The sequence below is a fragment of the Haliotis cracherodii genome, unplaced genomic scaffold, assembly GCF_022045235.1.
Source record: "Haliotis cracherodii isolate W230 unplaced genomic scaffold, xgHalCrac1.p SCAF_8, whole genome shotgun sequence".
Classification (NCBI taxonomy): Eukaryota; Metazoa; Mollusca; class Gastropoda; order Lepetellida; family Haliotidae; genus Haliotis; species Haliotis cracherodii.
Window position 1 is genome coordinate 4,331,317 of NW_027266341.1, and position 21,270 is coordinate 4,352,586.

General features: G+C 42.5%; 1 protein-coding gene and 1 long non-coding RNA gene across 4 annotated transcripts in view; one reads left to right on the top strand and one right to left on the bottom strand.

Annotated features, from left to right (window-relative positions):
• Positions 1 to 21,270, bottom strand: part of LOC139449813 (uncharacterized) — a 139,019-nt gene that overhangs the window by 74,700 nt on the left and 43,049 nt on the right. The window contains exon 1 of one of the 3 annotated variants that reach the window (XM_071231351.1): positions 4,541 to 4,560. The exons of the other annotated variants lie outside the window; for them this stretch is intronic. The gene's annotated coding sequence lies outside the window, so the exon portion shown is untranslated. Of the gene's footprint in view, positions 1 to 4,540; positions 4,561 to 21,270 lie in introns of those variants that run through there. 3 annotated transcript variants of the gene reach the window in all.
• Positions 1 to 21,270, top strand: part of LOC139449814 (uncharacterized) — a 99,886-nt gene that overhangs the window by 46,955 nt on the left and 31,661 nt on the right. The window lies entirely within an intron of this gene.

Genomic DNA, 21,270 nt, shown 5'->3' on the forward strand with positions numbered 1-21,270 from the left:
TCGAATCAACGGCAGATTCGAAAATAATGTCCTGATTAACAGGTAACCAGTAAAGCCAATGCTCGAATCGACGGCAGATTCGAAAATCATGTCCTGATTAACAGGTGACCAGTAAAGCCAATGCTCGAATCAACGCCAGATTAGAAAATAATGTCCTGATTAAAAGGTGACCAGTAAAACCAATGCTCGAATCAACGGCAGATTCGAAAATCATGTCCTGATTAACAGGTGACCAGTAAAACCAATGCTCGAATCAACGGCAGATTAGAAAATCATGTCCTGATTAACAGGTGACCAGTAAAGCCAATGCTCGAATCAACGACAGAGCAGAAAATAATGTCCTGATTAACAGGTGACCAGTAAAACCAATGCTCGAATTAACGACAGAGCAGAAATAATGTCCTGATTAACAGGTGACCAGTAAAGCCAATGCTCGAATCAACGGCAGATTCGAAAATAATGTCCTGATTAACAGGTGACCAGTAAAACCAATGCTCGAATCAACGGCAGATTCGAAAATAATGTCCTGATTAACAGGGGACCAGTAAAGCCAAATGCTCCAATCAACGGCAGTTTCGAAAATAATGTCCTGATTAACAGGTGACCAGTAAAGCCAATGCTCGAATCAACGGCAGATTAGAAAATAATGTCCTGATTAACAGGTGACCAGTAAAGCCAATGCTCGAATCAACAGCAGATTCGAAAATAATGTCCTGATTAACAGGTAACCAGTAAAGCCAATGCTCGAATCAACGGCAGATTAGAAAATCATGTCCTGATTAACAGGTGACCAGTAAAGCCAGTGCTCGAATCAACAGCAGATTCGAAAATCATGTCCTGATTAACAGGTGACCAGTCAAGCCAATGCTCGAATCAACAGCAGATTAGAAAATAATGTCCTGATTAACAGGTAACAGGTAACCAGTAAAGCCAATGCTCGAATCAACGGCAGATTAGAAAATCATGTCCTGATTAACAGGTAACCAGTAAAGCCAGTGCTCGAATCAACAGCAGATTCGAAAATCATGTCCTGATTAACAGGTGACCAGTAAAGCCAATGCTCGAATCAACGGCAGATTAGAAAATAATGTCCTGATTAACAGGTGACCAGTAAAGCCAATGCTCGAATCAACGGCAGATTAGAAAATCATGTCCTCATTAACAGGTAACCAGTAAAGCCAATGCTCGAATCAACGGCAGATTCGAAAATAATGTCCTGATTAACAGGTAACCAGTAAAGCCAATGCTCGAATCAACGGCAGATTCGAAAATCATGTCCTGATTAACAGGTGACCAGTAAAGCCAATGCTCGAATCAACGCCAGATTAGAAAATAATGTCCTGATTAACAGGGGACCAGTAAAGCCAATGCTCGAATCAACGCCAGATTAGAAAATTATGTCCTGATTAACAGGTGACCAGTAAAGCTAATGTTCGAATCAACGGCAGATTAGAAAATAATGTCCTGATTAACAGGTGACCAGTAAAGCCAATGCTCGAATCAACAGCAGATTCGAAAATAATGTCCTGATTAACAGGTGACCAGTAAAGCCAATGCTCGAATCAACAGCAGATTCGAAAATAATGTCCTGATTAACAGGTAACCAGTAAAGCCAATGCTCGAATCAACGGCAGATTAGAAAATAATGTCCTGATTAACAGGTAACCAGTAAAGCCAGTGCTCGAATCAACAGCAGATTCGAAAATCATGTCCTGATTAACAGGTAACCAGTAAAGCCAATGCTCGAATCAACGGCAGATTCGAAAATAATGTCCTGATTAACAGGTAACCAGTAAAGCCAATGCTCGAATCAACGGCAGATTCGAAAATCATGTCCTGATTAACAGGTGACCAGTATAAACAAAGCTCGAATCAACCGCAGATTAGAAAATAATGTCCTGATTAACAGGTGACCAGTAAAGCCAATGCTCGAATCAACGCCAGATTCGAAAATAATGTCCTGATTAACAGGTGACCAGTAAAACCAATGCTCGAATCAACGGCAGATTCGAAAATAATGTCCTGATTAACAGGTGACCAGTAAAACCAATGCCGGATTACAACGGCAGACCAGAAAATAATGTCCCCATTAACCGACTATCAATCACACTTAGATAAAGACAGATAAACGAACTGATGTCGGGAATAACTGATGATAAAAAAACTTAATCAGATGCTGTTATCCATGTAGCGATAAAGGTGTGTCCGGAGTAAAGGGTTCTGGATTATTCAGGTTAGACTTTTCATTTACGTACTTCCAAAGATCTCTAAACACGTGTGAAGCAGTGGTGCTGCATCAACATGTTGTTCTTATCGATCACACAATGGACATCGAAACATTTTATCCAAATACGGGCGTTGTCATTAGTTTTCTTGTTCAATACTATTGTATTCCATGTGCAAATTAAATTTAAAAACTGATACACTCAATTTTTAAATCCGTATCATATTATTAATATTATTAATATCAACGAACATATGTCAAGCTCCCATGTTAAATCAATAATCAATGTATTTTCCTACAAAATACTTGAACCATTTCCTTTCACAATATATGTTACAATATGCTCGAATCAACGCCAGATTAGAAAATCATGTCCTGATTAACAGGTGACCAGTAAAGCCAATGTTCGAATCAACGGCAGATTAGAAAATAATGTCCTGATTAACAGGTGACCAGTAAAGCCAATGCTCGAATCAACAGCAGATTCGAAAATAATGTCCTGATTAACAGGTAACCAGTAAAGCCAATGCTCGAATCAACGGCAGATTAGAAAATAATGTCCTGATTAACAGGTGACCAGTAAAGCCAATGCTCGAATCAACAGCAGATTCGAAAATAATGTCCTGATTAACAGGTAACCAGTAAAGCCAATGCTCGAATCAACGGCAGATTAGAAAATAATGTCCTGATTAACAGGTAACCAGTAAAGCCAATGCTCGAATCAATGGCAGATTAGAAAATCATGTCCTGATTAACAGGTAACCAGTAAAGCCAGTGCTCGAATCAACAGCAGATTCGAAAGTCATGTCCTGATTAACAGGTGACCAGTAAAGCCAATGCTCGAATCAACGGCAGATTCGAAAATCATGTCCTGATTAACAGGTGACCAGTAAAGCCAATGCTCGAATCAACGGCAGATTAGAAAATAATGTCCTGATTAACAGGGGACCAGTAAAGCCAATGCTCGAATCAACGGCAGATTAGAAAATTATGTCCTGATTAACAGGTGACCAGTAAAGCCAATGTTCGAATCAACGGCAGATTCGAAAATAATGTCCTGATTAACAAGTGACCAGTAAAGCCAATGCTCGAATCAACAGCAGATTCGAAAATAATGTCCTGATTAACAGGTAACCAGTAAAGCCAATGCTCGAATCAACAGCAGATTCGAAAATAATGTCCTGATTAACAGGTGACCAGTAAAGCCAATGCTCGAATCAACAGCAGATTAGAAAATAATGTCCTGATTAACAGGTAACCAGTAAAGCCAATGCTCGAATCAACGGCAGATTCGAAAATAATGTCCTGATTAACAGGTAACCAGTAAAGCCAATGCTCGAATCAACGGCAGATTCGAAAATAATGTCCTGATTAACAGGTAACCAGTAAAGCCAATGCTCGAATCAACGGCAGATTCGAAAATCATGTCCTGATTAACAGGTGACCAGTATAAACAAAGCTCGAATCAACCGCAGATTAGAAAATAATGTCCTGATTAACACGTGACCAGTAAAGCCAATGCTCGAATCAACGCCAGATTCGAAAATAATGTCCTGATTAACAGGTGACCAGTAAAACCAATGCTCGAATCAACGCCAGATTCGAAAATAATGTCCTGATTAACAGGTGACCAGTAAAACCAATGCCGGATTACAACGGCAGACCAGAAAATAATGTCCCCATTAACCGACTATCAATCACACTTAGATAAAGACAGATAAACGAACTGATGTCGGGAATAACTGATGATAAAAAAACTTAATCAGATGCTGTTATCCATGTAGCGATAAAGGTGTGTCCGGAGTAAAGGGTTCTGGATTATTCAGGTTAGACTTTTCATTTACGTACTTCCAAAGATCTCTAAACACGTGTGAAGCAGTGGTGCTGCATCAACATGTTGTTCTTATCGATCACACAATGGACATCGAAACATTTTATCCAAATACGGGCGTTGTCATTAGTTTTCTTGTTCAATACTATTGTATTCCATGTGCAAATTAAATTTAAAAACTGATACACTCAATTTTTAAATCCGTATCATATTATTAATATTATTAATATCAACGAACATATGTCAAGCTCCCATGTTAAATCAATAATCAATGTATTTTCCTACAAAATACCTGAACCATTTCCTTTCACAATACACAAATTTGAATGACCAAAGACGGACAAAATATTATCCAATCACTAAAACAATTATGTTACATAGGTAAATTAGCAGAAGCACGAGATGGATATGAAAAGCTGCTGCTACTGATGATGCGAGCATAGCGTATATGATAAATCAACAAGCCAGGATAAACAAAGTCCTACCTGTCAACGTGTACCACGCGAGCTCGCTCACACGGTGAGTGGCAAATCAACATTCTACACCGTGCATATAACACCGTAGTATGATGCAACCGCATACATTACGTGCAAAACCACGTTAGACATCTCGGAAAAGGGTGATGCAACAGTGGTCATAAAGTTAATGCTTTACCTGTCAGTCGTTTCAAGTAATTTTTTTTCAAACCGGTGGGCGTTCCATTTTTAAGATATTTTTCGTCAAAGGTAAATTTTCGATTTTTAGATATTAGTTTAACTCAGGTGGGCTTTGTAATTTGACACATTTAAAAAGAAATGTATGTTGTTATGTCGCTACAGTGTCATTTTATTCGCTACTCGATTCAAGTCATCTTAAGTATATAGAAATCAGCTTCTTGTTAAAAGAACGATTTTGATTTTCCAAATAGCTGTGTTATGCAGCATTCAGACAACTGACGATCAATCTACAACAGCGATCAATGCAAGAGCACCTGTGCGTGAAAGCTCCACACAGCGTTGAGGCTATGCAGCGAATACTGAGCGTTGACTCAAGAATTACGCTACTTCGGATTACAGCACTGTGAGTGATCAACGTTTCCTGTCGCGAACACCTGGCATCATCGCTATTTGAAAGAAATCCACATACAATGCTTATGGTGTAGTCGGAATCGTGCAATGTCCTCTGATTGTACCAGAGATTTCCTAGGATTTCTCTCCGTAGTGTGTGAGTGAGTGAGTGAGTGAGTGAGTGAAAGGTCTACGCCATTTGTAAAACCATTAGCTTGTGGTCACGTCAGAACGGAAGGTATCGTTATAAAATGGACTTGACAATTAGGCATACATGTTTTAATTCTATCTCAGATTTGTCTGTTTCTAAGTATGCGTTTCTCTGTAGTACAGCAGGCTGACTGGGGGATTAGACATGCTTACCCAATAGCCCTTGAAACGAACCACCAATGTTTACCAAATTTTAACACTATGAAAACATCCCTGAGGAAATTACCCGGAAACCACTTAAGGAATAGGAATTGGAACCGAGCCAAAACCGTAAACATAATGTTCTAAACTAATATTTTGAAGTGGGTTTTCATTCTGCCTCATCGAGAACCGTATAGATTATATTTTAGCCTCGGGATTCACTTACCGTACACTGAGCCGTGGGCAATTACTCTGCAAGTCCATATGACGGAACAGCCTGAAAAATACTCCATGTCGGAATAATGTGCAATACGGGACCGTCTGTTATAAGTATGTTTCAAGTTTTACAGACCAATGCACTTGTTTCATTACTTCTCCAGGCCAATTATAATCATCTCTGTGTTGCAGAAGGTCAAGCTGGTCTTTCAACAGCCTTCTCCAGCAGCAAACAATTCCTGGTTCTCTTTAAATTTCCCACCATGCAAGTTAATTTCAAATATTAACACCGGTGGGGTCAGATCTGAAGAATAAGATAGATGGTGTAGACGCTGGTATCCAATACGAGACATTGCAACATGACTGGTACGAACTCGGCATTGTATTGATGGGGGCGAACACCACAACTACTTGCCGCGACACTTCTCTTTGACAGACTCGCACAATCGCACACGTTGCAAAAATATTCACCTTTAATAGTTGTTCCTCGTGGTAAATAATCGATTTGTATTATGCGAAGGTGACCTTAACTGTAAGTGGATCTGGTTACATTAAACACCCAAACAGTTTTCGCTCCATGCTTTCGTGTTTGCACTCGGGATCATAGTGATGGGTAGTTCTGGTATCGCCTCGTTGTTAATATTCTCAGTTGTTGTTAAACATGATGAAATAGTTGAGAAATATGTGCAACAGTTGCTGCCTGTGGGGAGATGGGGGTGAGGTGAAACTAATATGCTTCTGTTATGGTGATGCAAGAGGACACGTTCAACAGATGGCGTGCGGGGGAGTGCAATTCAATATGTTACAATATGTTATGAGCTTCAGTATCAGGTTAGCAGGCTGATTGTATCGTATGTGCACTAAGTGTTGGCTTGACTGCTGCTAAAATATATGCATTGACAAACATGTGATCTACAATAACTTACTGAACATGTACTTACAGAAAGGGTTTCTATTGACACCCGTATCATAGTGTGAATGACAGTGTGGTACGACAGGGCATTATAGGTGAGAAAAGTGTATAATATTGTCGAGTACGATAGGAAATCGAGATTTATCAGTATCGTATGGAAAGATAGAGTATAGTACTTCACGATGAAATAAATATGGGATACAACTATGATGCGGTGCGGTGCGGTGCGGTGCGGTGCGTCGCGGTACGGTGCGGTGCGGTATGGAATGGGGTAGAGTGGTATGTGGCGTGGTGTGATTATGCCATGGCATGTTGTATGTAGTATGGTATGGTATTGAACGGTCGTTATGGTACGGTATGGTATGGCATGGCATGGGTCGTTATTTGGTGATAAACGGAATGTCATGTTATTTTCTGGGTCGTGATTTTGTATGTTACGGTGTGATATGGATAGTGTAATATGGCATGGTGCTTGATTACGTGTGATACGATACTTTATTTGTCATTTATGCTTTGGTGTTTCACCGAATGATACCATGGTACGTTGTGACACTGCACGACACAGCATGGTATGATAGTGCTACGTCTGTAAATTAGGACTCCGTTACAAAGCATATCAATATCCGGGAGTGTACATGTATGTTGACTGTGCGTTTCACAACAAAGCGGCCGATGGGTCTCAGTTCAACTACGTGTAAAATAACATGGTTCAGGTGATGTTTAGGCCATTGCTCCCATACACAAGGAAAATATAACTCATATTTCAATTTACCTCTTGATGTTCCAGTTTCGCTTGCTGTTGAGTTCTATAATTTTCTTCTGGCAAAGAATGTGTTTATGTTAGCCCCTTGCCATAATGCGCAGTCAGGTTTCATCGGCAGTAATTTCTCTCCTCAGACAGAGTTTAACATTAAGGAAAGCTTTATGAATATGAACGCAATAATGCGATGAATAAATGACATTTTCTAACGAAAGTTAACGATTAAGTTTGGTTCCTTAACAAACAGGCATATTTCCTAAAGAAATAAAGAGTTTCTTGGGTGCAGCTGTAATATACCTCTCTGTTAGTTTAAAAAAGGTAATTAACTTGAATTAACATTTTGTAAAAAGTCTGCTCAAACCTCACACGGCACATGGCCATGCGTAAAAGATGTAACGGCAGCAGATTCAGGATACCTGGCACCGGACCTTATCATGAAGCTGATTCTGCCAATTATGCTAATTTGAAGTATGTAAACACGAAACCTTGATCAGATTCGATAGCCTCGTTACGACGTCGCAGCGACGACATATAGCCTCGCTGTGACGTAATCGTGTGCGGTAAGCTGACCCGACGCTGCGCACATCTGTGCGCAAACACATGTGCATCTGCAGCCTGATTATGTAAGGAAACGGCTGAGGTAGGACACCTGCCTCGCGAGTTGGTTGAGGGTGGGCGAGAACGACGATGTGGAGGCCTAGGGGAGAAGGACTGCTCACAACACAGCGGTAAATAATTGACTGGGAGGTGAATCTCCCCTCGCGGTGTTTGAAGCCACACACGAATTGCCAGAGTGTATGGGGGTCCCATAATTACCCTACGTTTCATACGGTACAATTATCCATTTCAGAAAGCACATTGTCACATCGCTGGATCCCAGCAAGTGAGTTATACGTAGAATGGCTGTAGCATACGGAGGTCATGATCAGACCCTGTATAGCCCTGCACTCAAGCAGTGGACGGATGGGTGTGCAGGGTGCCATTCTACTGAAGCGCCGTAAAGCGAAGTTGCGTCCCTTTGGCCCAGCAGCACACTATGCTTGTGGGTTCGAATCTTTCGGTTATGTTTCTCGGCTTATCAGCATCATGCCCATCTCGTGGGTTTTGCCAAATGTGTTAACGTCTTGAACCTGCATCACTGCGAGAGTTTCTCCCACTCGCACGTTTATTGATCATCCAAACCTGTCCCCCACAGGAGATATGGGTAATATCAAATAAATAGCATCACAATGTTTTTTAGAATCTGTTGACGTCATCGGTTAGCAAGACGTCACAGTCGAGTGACATCACTAATCTTCCTGACACCCAAAATGGTTGGCTGGAGGTTAGACCCGAACAGTTTTTCAGTTATATCACGCCTGTCAGGGTTATGTTGGAGGAAATGTGACGCATGTTGTGGACGTCCATCACTTTGAAGAAAATACACACACACAGGTATGGAGCTGTCAAATCAAAATCCACCTAATCTATGGCTCAAACCAATGAATACCGGATTCTGTTACGGCTAAGGCAGCAAAACGTACCCACCATTTGTGGCGTCAAAGATGACTTGGCTACCAGTGCCCTCGATATTAAACTTGGCTTACCATTGAGACGTGATGTGTGCGTGTGCGTATGCGTGCGTTTGTGTGTGTGTGTATGTTTGCGTGGCTAAATGTAGTTTATTAAGTAACTTCATAAACAAACTACAACCGAAATATGTATTTGTTCCTGTGCGAACTGAAAGCTGCTTTAGAGTGAAGAACGGGGTGTCTATTTAACATTATTTTGACTAATAGATTGACAAATTCATAATACATCCTTGTTAGTTATATAATGCGATGAAGTGTATCTATTTTGTTCCTGTGCAAAAGTACTCTAACGGAAAAAGTAACTCTGCTTCATGTGGTGTAAATGTTATGCTATTGAAAATAACATGATAAAGTGGTAGAGCGGCCGCCCGGAGAATGGAAAGTCCGGAGTTCGATCCCCGGCCGCGTCATACCAAAAGACGTTAAAAGATGGTTCTTGTTGTTACCCTGTCTGGCGCTCGGCATTAAGGGGCTAAAACAAGGACTGGTCGTTTCGGAGTCAGTATACTTTGTCAGAGTGGGTTATATAAGTGTAAAAATCTTGGACGCGTCGTTAAACCCCATTTCACCTCACCTCATTCGTCTGATCGATGTTTTGTCATAACAAATTCATCCTCAAAACCTATGTTTGGTAACAGGAGACGGAAGGGGTGGTGTAACAACTCCATTAACAATATCAGTTTTGGTGTGACCAACATTTGGGAGCGGCGGCGTACTGATTTCTAACAGCCTGGGGATGTTGTTCCAAATGTCAACCTGAGATTACCGGCTGTTTCTGGTCCTGTCGTAGGTATCGACCCATCTCATCCCAGACATGTTCTAAGCGGGAGAGGTCTGGAGAAACAGCCGGCCTTGGCAGTGCATCAGCATCATGCTGTCTCCAAAAGTCTGTTACAACACGTACGACAAGTGGGCTGACATTACCCTGCTGCAACGTGACGTTACGTCCTTGCATTTGCATTAAGAGAAGAACATGATCTCGAATCATGGCGGCACAGAAGCGTACGTCATTTAAATTGTCATTAACGATGATGAGTTGTGTTTTCCCATGAGTTGTGATGCCACCCCATACCATAACACTAACGGACGACCGGCCCGTGTCGAGTGTTGCCCTGCTGAAGATGTCGTCTCCAAAGAGATGATATTATGTATCGATGAGCATTCATTTACAATTTCGGGCAAATTCACCTTGCGCCATTTCTGTTTGCAGCATACCAAGGCGCTTAGACGTTGATTTTCAGCAAGCCGTGGCAAAAGTGTTTTATGAGCACCTGATAGCTATCATCCCCTAATAACAATCATTGTGTGCTGTTCACATTCAAAAACAACCTGTATGTGTATCATGTTCTCAACAAGCATCAACATTGTGTTCCGTGCATTAACATGCACGTGCAATTGTGACCTTAATGGTAAGGAGATGTCTTCATGATTATGTATTGAAAGATGCATTATTTAATTTCAGAATATATTTATTGTTATTAAATTTTATATGAAGCACAGTTATTTTTACGGCATTTGTATATATTGCAGTTGTAAATTATGATACCGGGTACTGGTCAAGCTGTCATTTACCATTTATTCTCTTAATGTACTGCTATTTTTTTAACATGCCCAAACTATAAACTTAAAATGCAACAGAGTAAAAATGACTTCATTCATAGAACCTATCATGTGCTGACTCAGCTTCTTCATCACGTATACGCATAAGGGAAGTACTCCGTGATTTTTATTTATATCAAAGAATGAATTGATTCAGGATGAGGATATGGGCCATGTGTTGATATTCCCGTGTGTACACTTCCGGACCTAGGGACGTCTGCAGAGTGATGTGATGCAGCAACTGCTTGCAAGTGTCACGCAGTTTAACATTGTTCACAGGAGGAAACAGGCCCCATTTAGAGACAAAAACCAAACCTTACGTTTTAAACTGAAGTAAAGAACATGTCAACATCTCCGGAAATGTTTACATTTAAGGCGGATATAATCTCAGCTGCCTGTTTGATACATATGAAGAAGTTAAAGTTTAAGAGTTATAGTCAATTAAGCATTTCATAATATTTTATAAGAAAGTATTTGTGATAATATGTTCATGTGAATTAACCTCATTCCTACGCAAGCGTGACCTCGAACAGCTGGTGCGCCTTCAACATCGCACGTTCACTCTTATCGATTTGGGAGCAAGTGCCATTTATTTCAGGTTTCCATTGAGTGAAATTTGCCCGTGACTGTCTCTCAAACGGTGTACGTGAGGCGAATCACTTCTCTGCATGTGATCGCTTCACACGTACTCTTATCCCGAAACCTCCCACAACCGGAAGTTCCCCCATCCAGCGCCATCTATTGACTGAAAGGGGTTCACAACCATTCCCATTGACGTTTCCAGAGCCCGGTTAGAGTGCCGCGGGACTACTTTAACAAAGGACAACAGTGTCTTTTAGCTGTAGCCAATAATTTCTCTTTGTCCATAGACTTTAATTTGCTACACAGCCATGTCAAAAACTATGCCATCTCATTTAAATAGAATTGTCCAAGTAATTTATTTAGGTCTATACAGTTGAAATCATTCAAATGAGAATTGTATGGATGTGTGTGAAAATTGAATTTAGAAGAATAAAACCAAGACTAAGGATGATCTCCTATGAAACCACATCCCCGCGAGAAATTAGATAGTTAAAGAGAAGTTAATGACAAACCACTGGTGATACATACAAACCAGTTTTCAAGATTACAGTGGCGAAATTGGCTTTCCATACCTTCTTTTCTCAGTTAGCATTCAATGTCTGTGGAGAGGGCATGTTTTAGAAATCATACATTGCCGCTCACGCGCAGATAAGGAGCATCCGCTGTCCGAGCAACCTACCCCATCGTTGTGGTCCCCCTGGTAACTTAAGTGAGAAAACAATTTGCGAAATGCCATACTTCCTTATAGATAACATCTGTGCACCAATTGTACTCCCCACCCTGCTGATCAGCCCCATGGGCACCAATTGTACTCCCCTCCCTGCTGATCAGCCCCATGGGCACCAATCGTACTCCCCTCACTGCTGATCAGCCCCATGGGCACCAATTGTACTCCCTCCCTGCTGATCAGCCCCATGGATACCAACTGTACTCCCCTCCCTGCTGATCAGCCCCATGGGCACCACTTGTACTCCCCTCCCTGCTGATCAGCCCCATGGGCACCAACTGTACTCCCTCCCTGCTGATCAGCCCCATGGGCATCACTTGTACTCCCCTCCCTGCTGATCAGATCCATGGGCACTATTTGTACTCCCTCCCTGCTGATCAGCCCCATGGGCACCAACAGTACTCCCTCCCTGCTGATCAGCCCCATGGGCACCAACTGTACTCCCTCCCTGCTGATCAGCCCCATGGGCACCATTTGTACTCCCCTCCCTGCTGACCAGCCCATTGGGCACAATTGTACTCCCTCCCTGCTGATCAGCCCCATGGGCACCATTTGTACTCCCTCCCTGCTGATCAGCCCCATGGGCACCATTTGTACTCCCTCCCTGCTGACCGGCCCCATGGGCACCAATTGTACTCCCCTCCCTGCTGATCAGCCCATTTGGCCGCAACTGTACTCCCTCCCTGCTGATCAGGCCCATGGGCACCACTTGTACTCCCCTCCCTGCTGATCAGCCCCATGGGCACCAATTGTACTCCCCTCCCTGCTGACCAGCCCCATGGGCACCAACTGTACTCCCTCCCTGCTGACCAGCCCCATGGGCACCAACTGTACTCCCTCCCTGCTGATCATCCCCATGGGCACCAATTGTACTCCCTCCCTGCTGATCAGCCCCATGGGCACAATTGTACTCCCTCCCTGCTGATCAGCCCCATGGGCACAATTGTACTCCCCTCCCTGCTGATCATCCCCATGGGCACCAATTGTACTCCCCTCCCTGCTGATCAGCGTCATGGGCACCAATTGTACTCCCCTCCCTGCTGATCCGCGCCATGGGCACCACTTGTACTCCCTCCCTGCTGATCAGCCCCATGGGCACCAATTGTACTCCCCTCCCTGCTGATCCGCGCCATGGGCACCAATTGTACTCCCTCCCTGCTGATCAGCCCCATGGGCACCAATTGTACTCCCCTCCCTGCTGATCAGCCCCATGGGCACCAATTGTACTCCCCTCCCTGCTGATCAGCCCCATGGGCATCAACTGTACTCCCTCCCTGCTGATCAGCCCCATGGGTACCAATCGTACTCTCCTCCCTGCTGATCAGCCCCATGGGCACCAATTGTACTCCCCTCCCTGCTGATCAGCCCCATGGGCACCACTTGTACTCCCTCCCTGCTGATCTGTCACTTTATGCATACGTGTCAGAATTTCTGCTTGGATTGGCCATATAAAAACAAGGGAATTTGGTCAAGACATTTCACTTAAGCTTCATGTACATGTATATGGATGATCTTATATCGTTCAATAATTGTCAAAAAGCCAGTTCCCAGAGTTACCCACCTGAGCTAAAAATACAAGAGACCGGTGTAACAGACTCATCTATGCAAAAGATTAACATAAACATGACATAAACACTGACATGAAACTATCCACAAGACTTTCCAATTGTCAACTCTTCCCTGAGGCCGAGCAATATTCCAGAAGCTCCAACTTTAGTGTATACATTTTAAAACGCTTGAGGTATTAGCATAGTATTACTCTTTCTCCGAAGATTTCAAAAAGCGACAAATGACTCTTGTCCAAATCTTGTTTAATCAGGACTACCACGCAAGTCCTTAGTAAGGTGCCTTAAAGATTTATGATACTAGACATATTGGACAATTGACTTGTCTTTACATGTGTTTGTGACAGGTGCCACCGGTTGGGCAATATACGAACTCTTTTTCTAGCAGAGATTGCATTTGATTATGGAAAGGACTTTGTCACTTTTAGTAGTATGTGCCTATAAACACAGACACGTTGAATTTTGTAAATACCTTTGCCCGAGACCGACCAGAACGCTGTGAGGTTCTGGACAAATAAGTTTCCAGAATTAATTAAGACTTAAAGTCACATCAGTAATATATCAGTATATAGTTTCAAGAATTAACACGGGAGGTGTTGTATAAGATATATGCAAGGTCGTGTTTAGGTATGCTACGGTTTAATGTGATACTGATTCTGTAGTGTGGTATGGGACTAGATTTGGTATGATGCGGTACTTTACGATATGGTATGTATGCATTGATTTGATGCGACAATGTACGGAATGTTACACTGGTGCAATATGACACTGCCTGACACAGCATGGTATGATATTGTTACGTCTGTGAAATAGGCGGAGTATGACACTGCCCGACACAGCATGATATGATATTGTTACGTCTGTGAAATAGGCGGAATGTCACTCTGGTACAGTATGACACTGCCCGACACAGCATGATATGATATTGTTACGTCTGTGAAATAGGCGGAATGTTACACTGGTACAGTATGACACTGCCCGACACAGCATGGTATGATATTGTTACGTCTGTGAAATAGACGGAATGTCACACTGGTACAGTATGACACTGCCCGACACAGCATGGTATGATATTGTTACGTCTGTGAAATAGGCGGAATGTCACACTGGTACAGTATGACACTGCCCGACACAGCATGGTATGATATTGTTACGTCTGTGAAATAGGCGGAATGTTACACTGGTGCAGTATGACACTGCCCGACACAGCATGGTATGATATTGTTACGTCTGTGAAATAGGCGGAATGTCACACTGGTACAGTATGACACTGCCCGACACAGCATGATATGATATTGTTACGTCTGTGAAATAGGCGGAATGTTACACTGGTGCAGTATGACACTGCCCGACACAGCATGGTATGATATTGTTACGTCTGTGAAATAGGCGGAATGTTACACAGGGACAGTATGACACTGCCTGGCACAGCATGGTATGATATTGTTACGTCTGTGAAATAGGCGGAATGTTACACAGGGACAGTATGACGCTGCCTGGCACAGCATGGTATGATATTGTTACGTCTGTGAAATAGGCGGAGTATGACACTGCCCGACACAGCATGGTATGATATTGTTACGTCTGTGAAATAGGCGGAATGTTACACAGGGACAGTATGACACTGCCCGACACAGCGTGGTATGATATTGTTACGTCTGTGAAATAGGCAGAATGTTACACAGGGACAGTATGACACTGCCCGACACAGCATGGTATGATATTGTTACGTCTGTGAAATAGGCGGAATGTCACACTGGCACAGTATGACACTGCCCGACTCAGCATGGTATGATATTGTTACGTCTGTGAAATAGGCGGAATGTTACACTGGTACAGTATGACACTGCCTGACACAGCATAGTATGATATTGTTACGTCTGTGAAATAGGCGGAATGTTACACAGGGACAGTATGACGCTGCCTGACATAGCATGGTATGATATTGTTACATCTGTGAAATATGCGGAGTATGACACTGCCCGACACAGCATGGTATGATATTGTTACGTCTGGGAAATAGAACGCCCATGACAAGACATATCCACATCTGTTGATTTGAGAGTGTGCATGCACATGTATGTTTCACAACAAGGCTACGTGTAATATAACACGATTCAGGTGCTGTTGAGGTCAGTGCTCCCATACATAAAGTAAATATAACTCATTGTGGTGCAACCAGCCTTCAATTTTGTCTAACAACGAATGTATTCATGTTACCCCCTTGACAAAATGCGCAGACAGGTTTCATCGGCAGTAATTTGTCATCATGCAGTGTTAAACATAAAGGAAGGAGTTATGAATATGAACGCAATAATGCGATAAGTAAATGACATATTCTAACTCAGCTTAACGAATAAGTTTGATAAGGTTGGTTCGCATATTTCCCAAAGAAATACAGAAATTCTTGTTCAGTAGTTTGATGCGTCGGTAGGCATTTAACAGAAACCTATGATCGTGAGTTCGAATCCCGGGTACCCCTGATTCTGTTTCCGGGTTTATCAGCTTCATGCTGTTCTCGTAGGTTTCATTATAGTGGTGAACGCCAATGATCTGCATCACATCGAGAGTGTCTCCTACATGAAGCGGACACGCCTGTCTTCCACAGGAGATCAAGATCAAAAGTCAGATGACATGATCACTCTCTCTCCCACTGAGCTGGTTAGCTGTACTATGTACACCCAAGACACTGGTTATTGCTCACTCTGAACAAACTGAAAAGTCTAAAGAATAATTTTCTCACCCTCGGATATTTTAAACTTTAATCACAACTCTTCGTGATGGAAATGTTCTTGGAAGACACTTGGATTAGATGCTCAATGTTATTGAAATAATGTACAAGTTGTACCAAAACAATTTTGTTTCAATATGTTTATTTGTTTGAGTTTAACGCCGCACTCTAGAATAGTCCAGCTACATTGCGGCAGTCTGTAAAAAATCAAGTCTGGAACAGACAATCCAGTGATTGACATCATGATCGCAATAGGGATACGATGACATGCATCGACCAATTAGCGAGCCTGACCACCCGATCCCGTGACTCGCCTCTTAAATATTACCAAAGACCCCAAACAATGTGTGACTAGTCCATTGACGAAAGCTCAATAAGTAATAGCCGGACAAAATAATGTTGCTCGGCCTTGACCTATTGACTTCGAGATATCTCAAGGCTCGAGAAAAGGTAGGAGTTGCATCAACGCGGAACAGCTGACCGCGGGTCAGATTCGAGATAAACATGACTTTTTTTTCTATTCCACTTCCATAAGAGTACCAGTAATTATACATTTTATAACATTGTTTTGGAATCTATTCGTTTTCACACCAATCAAATTCTTCGTTCATAAACAGCTTCATTTGAAAATCCTTTTCACCCCTTTACGCACAAGGAACGTAATCACCCGTGATTCCTATTTTATAAAAAAAATGAATTGAGCGAAAGAGGATAAAGATTATGTGTCGCTATTCCTGTGTGTACACTTCCCGACCCGTCTGGTGGGAGATATAATGAAACAACTGCTAGAAAGTGTTAAACTCTGGTCACGGGAGGACAAACGCAAAACCTAACGCTTTAAACTGAAGTGAAGTACAAATAACCTCAGCCGTCTCTTTCACACATAATTCGAAGTTAAAGTGTAAAATATTCTTTTATGTAAGAACAAAATTCTGAAAGTTCCCATGTGAATTAACCTCATTCCTGCGCAGACGTGACCTCGAACAGCTGGCGCGCCTTCAACATCGCACGTTCACTCTTATCGATTTGGTCGCATGCGTCATTTGTTTGAGCTTTTCACTGAATGAAATTTTCCCTGTGACTGTCTCTCAACTGGTGTACGTGAGGCGAATCACTTCCCTGTCTGTGATAACTGCACACGCACTCCTATCCTGACACCCGCCAACCGGAAGTTCCCACATCCAGCCCGTCTATTGGCTGAAAGGGGTTTACAACCATTCCCATTCATGCTTTCACAGCCCAGTTAAACCACCACAGGACGTGTCTAACAAGAGACAATTCGATTTTGATGTAGTGATATAGGCGCGGGTCACAGAGAAAGGTCAAAGAGAAAGTCTGCGGTTGAATGCGACACGAACCGGTCGCCCCCGACAGCTGCTTACCTGCGTCGCTATGGAAAAGCAATCAGTGCTGGAGCCCACGTGCCGGTCGACACAGGCCCGTTTGCAGGTTTGACAAAACTTTGCACTTCCCAGAACTCCGGGGTGTAATTGACACTCGACGCATTACGCAATATAACGGTACCCACGTATGTCGTGTCGCAACAGGTGGCCCCTGCGATATGTCAATGTTACATACTGCCTGTGTGAAATTCATACATGCGACATAACATGACCCAATGGTTAGGGTGTTTGTACGTCACAACTGCTATCGTGTTCGATGCCACATGTGTGGCAGAGTTAGACCAAGGGTTTTGAAAGAGGAGGTGCACTCTATACCAGTGTCACGAATGAAAAGAAAACACATGTTAGCTTGACACACAAGGTTTACTCTATCTGTATGGCCAGTGTGTGGCGTCGTTAATCTGAATCCCCCTTGCTTGAAGTGTCGTTGCTGAAAGGGAACACGGTACTATAAACGCCTTAATTCTCAAACGCTTTGACATCAGATTTAAACAGCGAATGAGGTTGCATCCCTTGCGATGAATGTATATAGATTTTAACGCCGTACCGATATGTTTGTTGTTTAACGCCGCACTCAGCAATATTCCAGCTAAATGACGACGGTCTGTAAATACACAAGTCTTGACCAGACATTCCAGTGATTGACATCATGAACATCGATCAACGCAATTGGGATACGATGACATGCACTAACCAAGTGAGCCTGACCACCCGATCCCGTTGGTCGCCTCTTACGTCAAGCATAGTCGCCTCTCGTTTCAGGAATATCTCTCTTTCTCTCGCTCTTGCTTTATCTCTTTTCCTCGCTGTCGCTCCGTCTGTCTATCTATTACTATATCTACACTCCCTCATTTCACGTTGTCCCCTTTCTCTCACTCATTTTCTTCTTCTTCTCTCTCTTACTCATATCTTTGTCTCTGTCTGTCTGTCTGTCTGTCTCTCTCTCTCTCTCTCTCTCTCTCTCTCTCTCTCTCTCTCTCTCTCTCTCAGACCGCCTTCGTGGTCTTGTGGTAGAGCGTCCGCCCGGAGAGCGGAAGGTCCAGGGTTCGATCCCGGGCCGCGTCATACAAAAAGACGTTAAAAGATTGTACTTGTTGTTACCCTGTCTGGCGCTCGGCATTAAGGGGACAAAAGAAGGACTGGTCGGCTCGGAGTCAGTATACTGTGTCTGAGTGGGGTATTCATGTTAAACTGCGGCATGGTATCTCAGTTAGCTAGCACTATAAATCGGCATCAGTCCGGACTAGTACAAGCAGCCACACACACACATACACGTGCATGCACGTCGCTATATAAGTGCAATAATCTTGGACGCGACGTTAAACCCCATTTCACCTCACCTCTCTCTCTCTCTCTCTCTCTCTCTCTATATATATATATATATATATATATATATATATATACAAATACCACTACGATAAACTCCGTATAATCCGTAAGGCGACTTATTGAAGGTATTACAAATGTTTTTCAAGAAGTATTTGTTGCGACTCAGAAAATAAAAACGAGTGGATTCCACTTTAATTCATAGACTTAACATGCTTATAACATGTATGGTATATATGTATCGCACAATGTGTAAAGTATTATGTATATGAGGAACACACTTTCCCCCCTGGTGGTTGCCGGCCAGCAATGGTATGTGCCTTTCACGACAGACTATTGCTGTAGCATAGTCGCCCTCTCCGGGGCGCTATTATCGGCTGATACATATTGGGGCAGCTGATAGATTCATTTGTGTTATAAGTCGTATTCGACACAAGCATAGTTCGGGAACAGATAGTCATGTTAATTTAGTTAGAGATCAATGAAGCAGAGTTTGAGATAGTCTTCTCAACATGGATCAAACGAGAGACATTTCGAGGCTGAGTATCCGTGTAACATGGTAACGTTAGTGGGCAATTCTTTTTCTGCATAATACAACTGACAATCTGATAGCCTGTTCTGTAAATAAGTAGAGACGATGAACCAACATTGTCACTTTGCAAAATAGTTTCACATAACAACTTACTGAAGCAGTAACGTCACTTCAAAATACAGTGACGCCATCAACCGCTAAACCGTTTAGAGCGAATTCAGAGCCACCTACCTAAAACCAAGAATCTTTGCCGAATATTTCTGAGTATGGGTACGTAATTAATGGAATATTCAATGACAAAGTTTTCTTTTATGAATGACATTAATCTCTGTATCGGCTGAGAAACAAAATCGTTTTACTGAAATTACTGAAATAGTGAGAGAGTTGACGTTTGTCGTTTTGAGAAATATTTTTGATTTATCATATTGTGTCAGCTTGAACTCAGAGCAAGGCCCAAACCCACCGTCCCGTTCATACATAATCTAGGCGAATCCTGCACCCGCGACCAGCGGATCCTGGAAGCTAAGGGGCACATACCTCTGCAAAGCAAGATGTAGGTGATTAGTCGGACTGGCCTTCGGTACCCCGACTGGGTAACAAGCGAGTAAAGGCTACAAAAGCATTTCCTAAAACAAAAGAGTATAAAGTCTATTTTCGAAAGCAAACGTGTATTTAATAATGACAGAAATGATTTCAAAGGCTGCATCAAACATCACTTCGAAACATCAAAGGCCCCTTTGAAATAACTTCGCCAGAGACGGTTTGCCTTTAACGTTTAGATCTGTAATTTCGACCTTCTGACATAATGTGAACCCACTCGAACGGAATCGTCTACGGACGGTTGCTAAGAGTGTTATCAAGTTGTTTTGTGGATCATGCATGTTTCCAGCATAAGTCATCTGTTAGTCCCGACGTTAAAAACACTAACATGAAGCCCACGCATTTGTCCATCAGTCACTGGTGCGCGTGCTCTGAGTATCATATATGTATTGAATAATGTTGTGTCAATGTCGTGTTGGCTGCATCGTTGTCTATTCGTATGCGCCAGATTAATGAGAGTGTAAATGGATAAAAAACTAATCGATTGTCTCAGATCGGATGTTTACTTTTTTTCGCAAGAGTAGATGCCGAGCTACGGTGATACGCTAGGTTAGCCAGAGCTAAGTCTTCAAATTTGGAAAACTGCTTTTAACATTCAAGCGTATTCACAAGCCTTTGAAAGAAAGTAACCCCTCTGTATTATGTCACGAAGTTACGCTAGGAACTGCAAGCAGACCAAAAAGTTCAATACTATCTATATCAGGTCAAGAAGGTACACAAAGATCAGTATCAGGTCAGGAAGGTACAATAAGATCTGTATCAGGTCAGGAAGGTACACTAAGATCTGAACCAGGTCAGGAAGGTACAATGAGATCAGTATCAGGTCCAGAAGGTACACTAAGACCAGTATCAGGTCAGGAAGGTACACTTAGATCTGCATCAGGTCAGGAAGGTACACTTAGATCTGTATCAGATCAGTAAGGTACACTTAGATCAGTATTAGGTCAGGAAGGTACACTTAGATCAGCATCAGGCCAGGAAGGAACACTTAGATCAGTATCACTTCAAGATAGTACACTAATATCAGTATCAGGTCGGGAAGGTACACTTAGATCAGTATCAGGTCACGAAGGTACAATATGATCTTATCAGGTCAAGATAGTACACTTAGATCAGTATCAGGTCAGGAAGGTACACGTGGTCAGTATAAGGTCAGGAAGGTACAATATGATCTGTATTAGGTCAAGATAGTACACTTAGATCAGTATCAGGTCAGTAAGGTACACTTAGATCAGTATTAGGTCAGGGAGGTACAATAGGATCTGTATCAGGTCAAGATAGTACACTTAGATC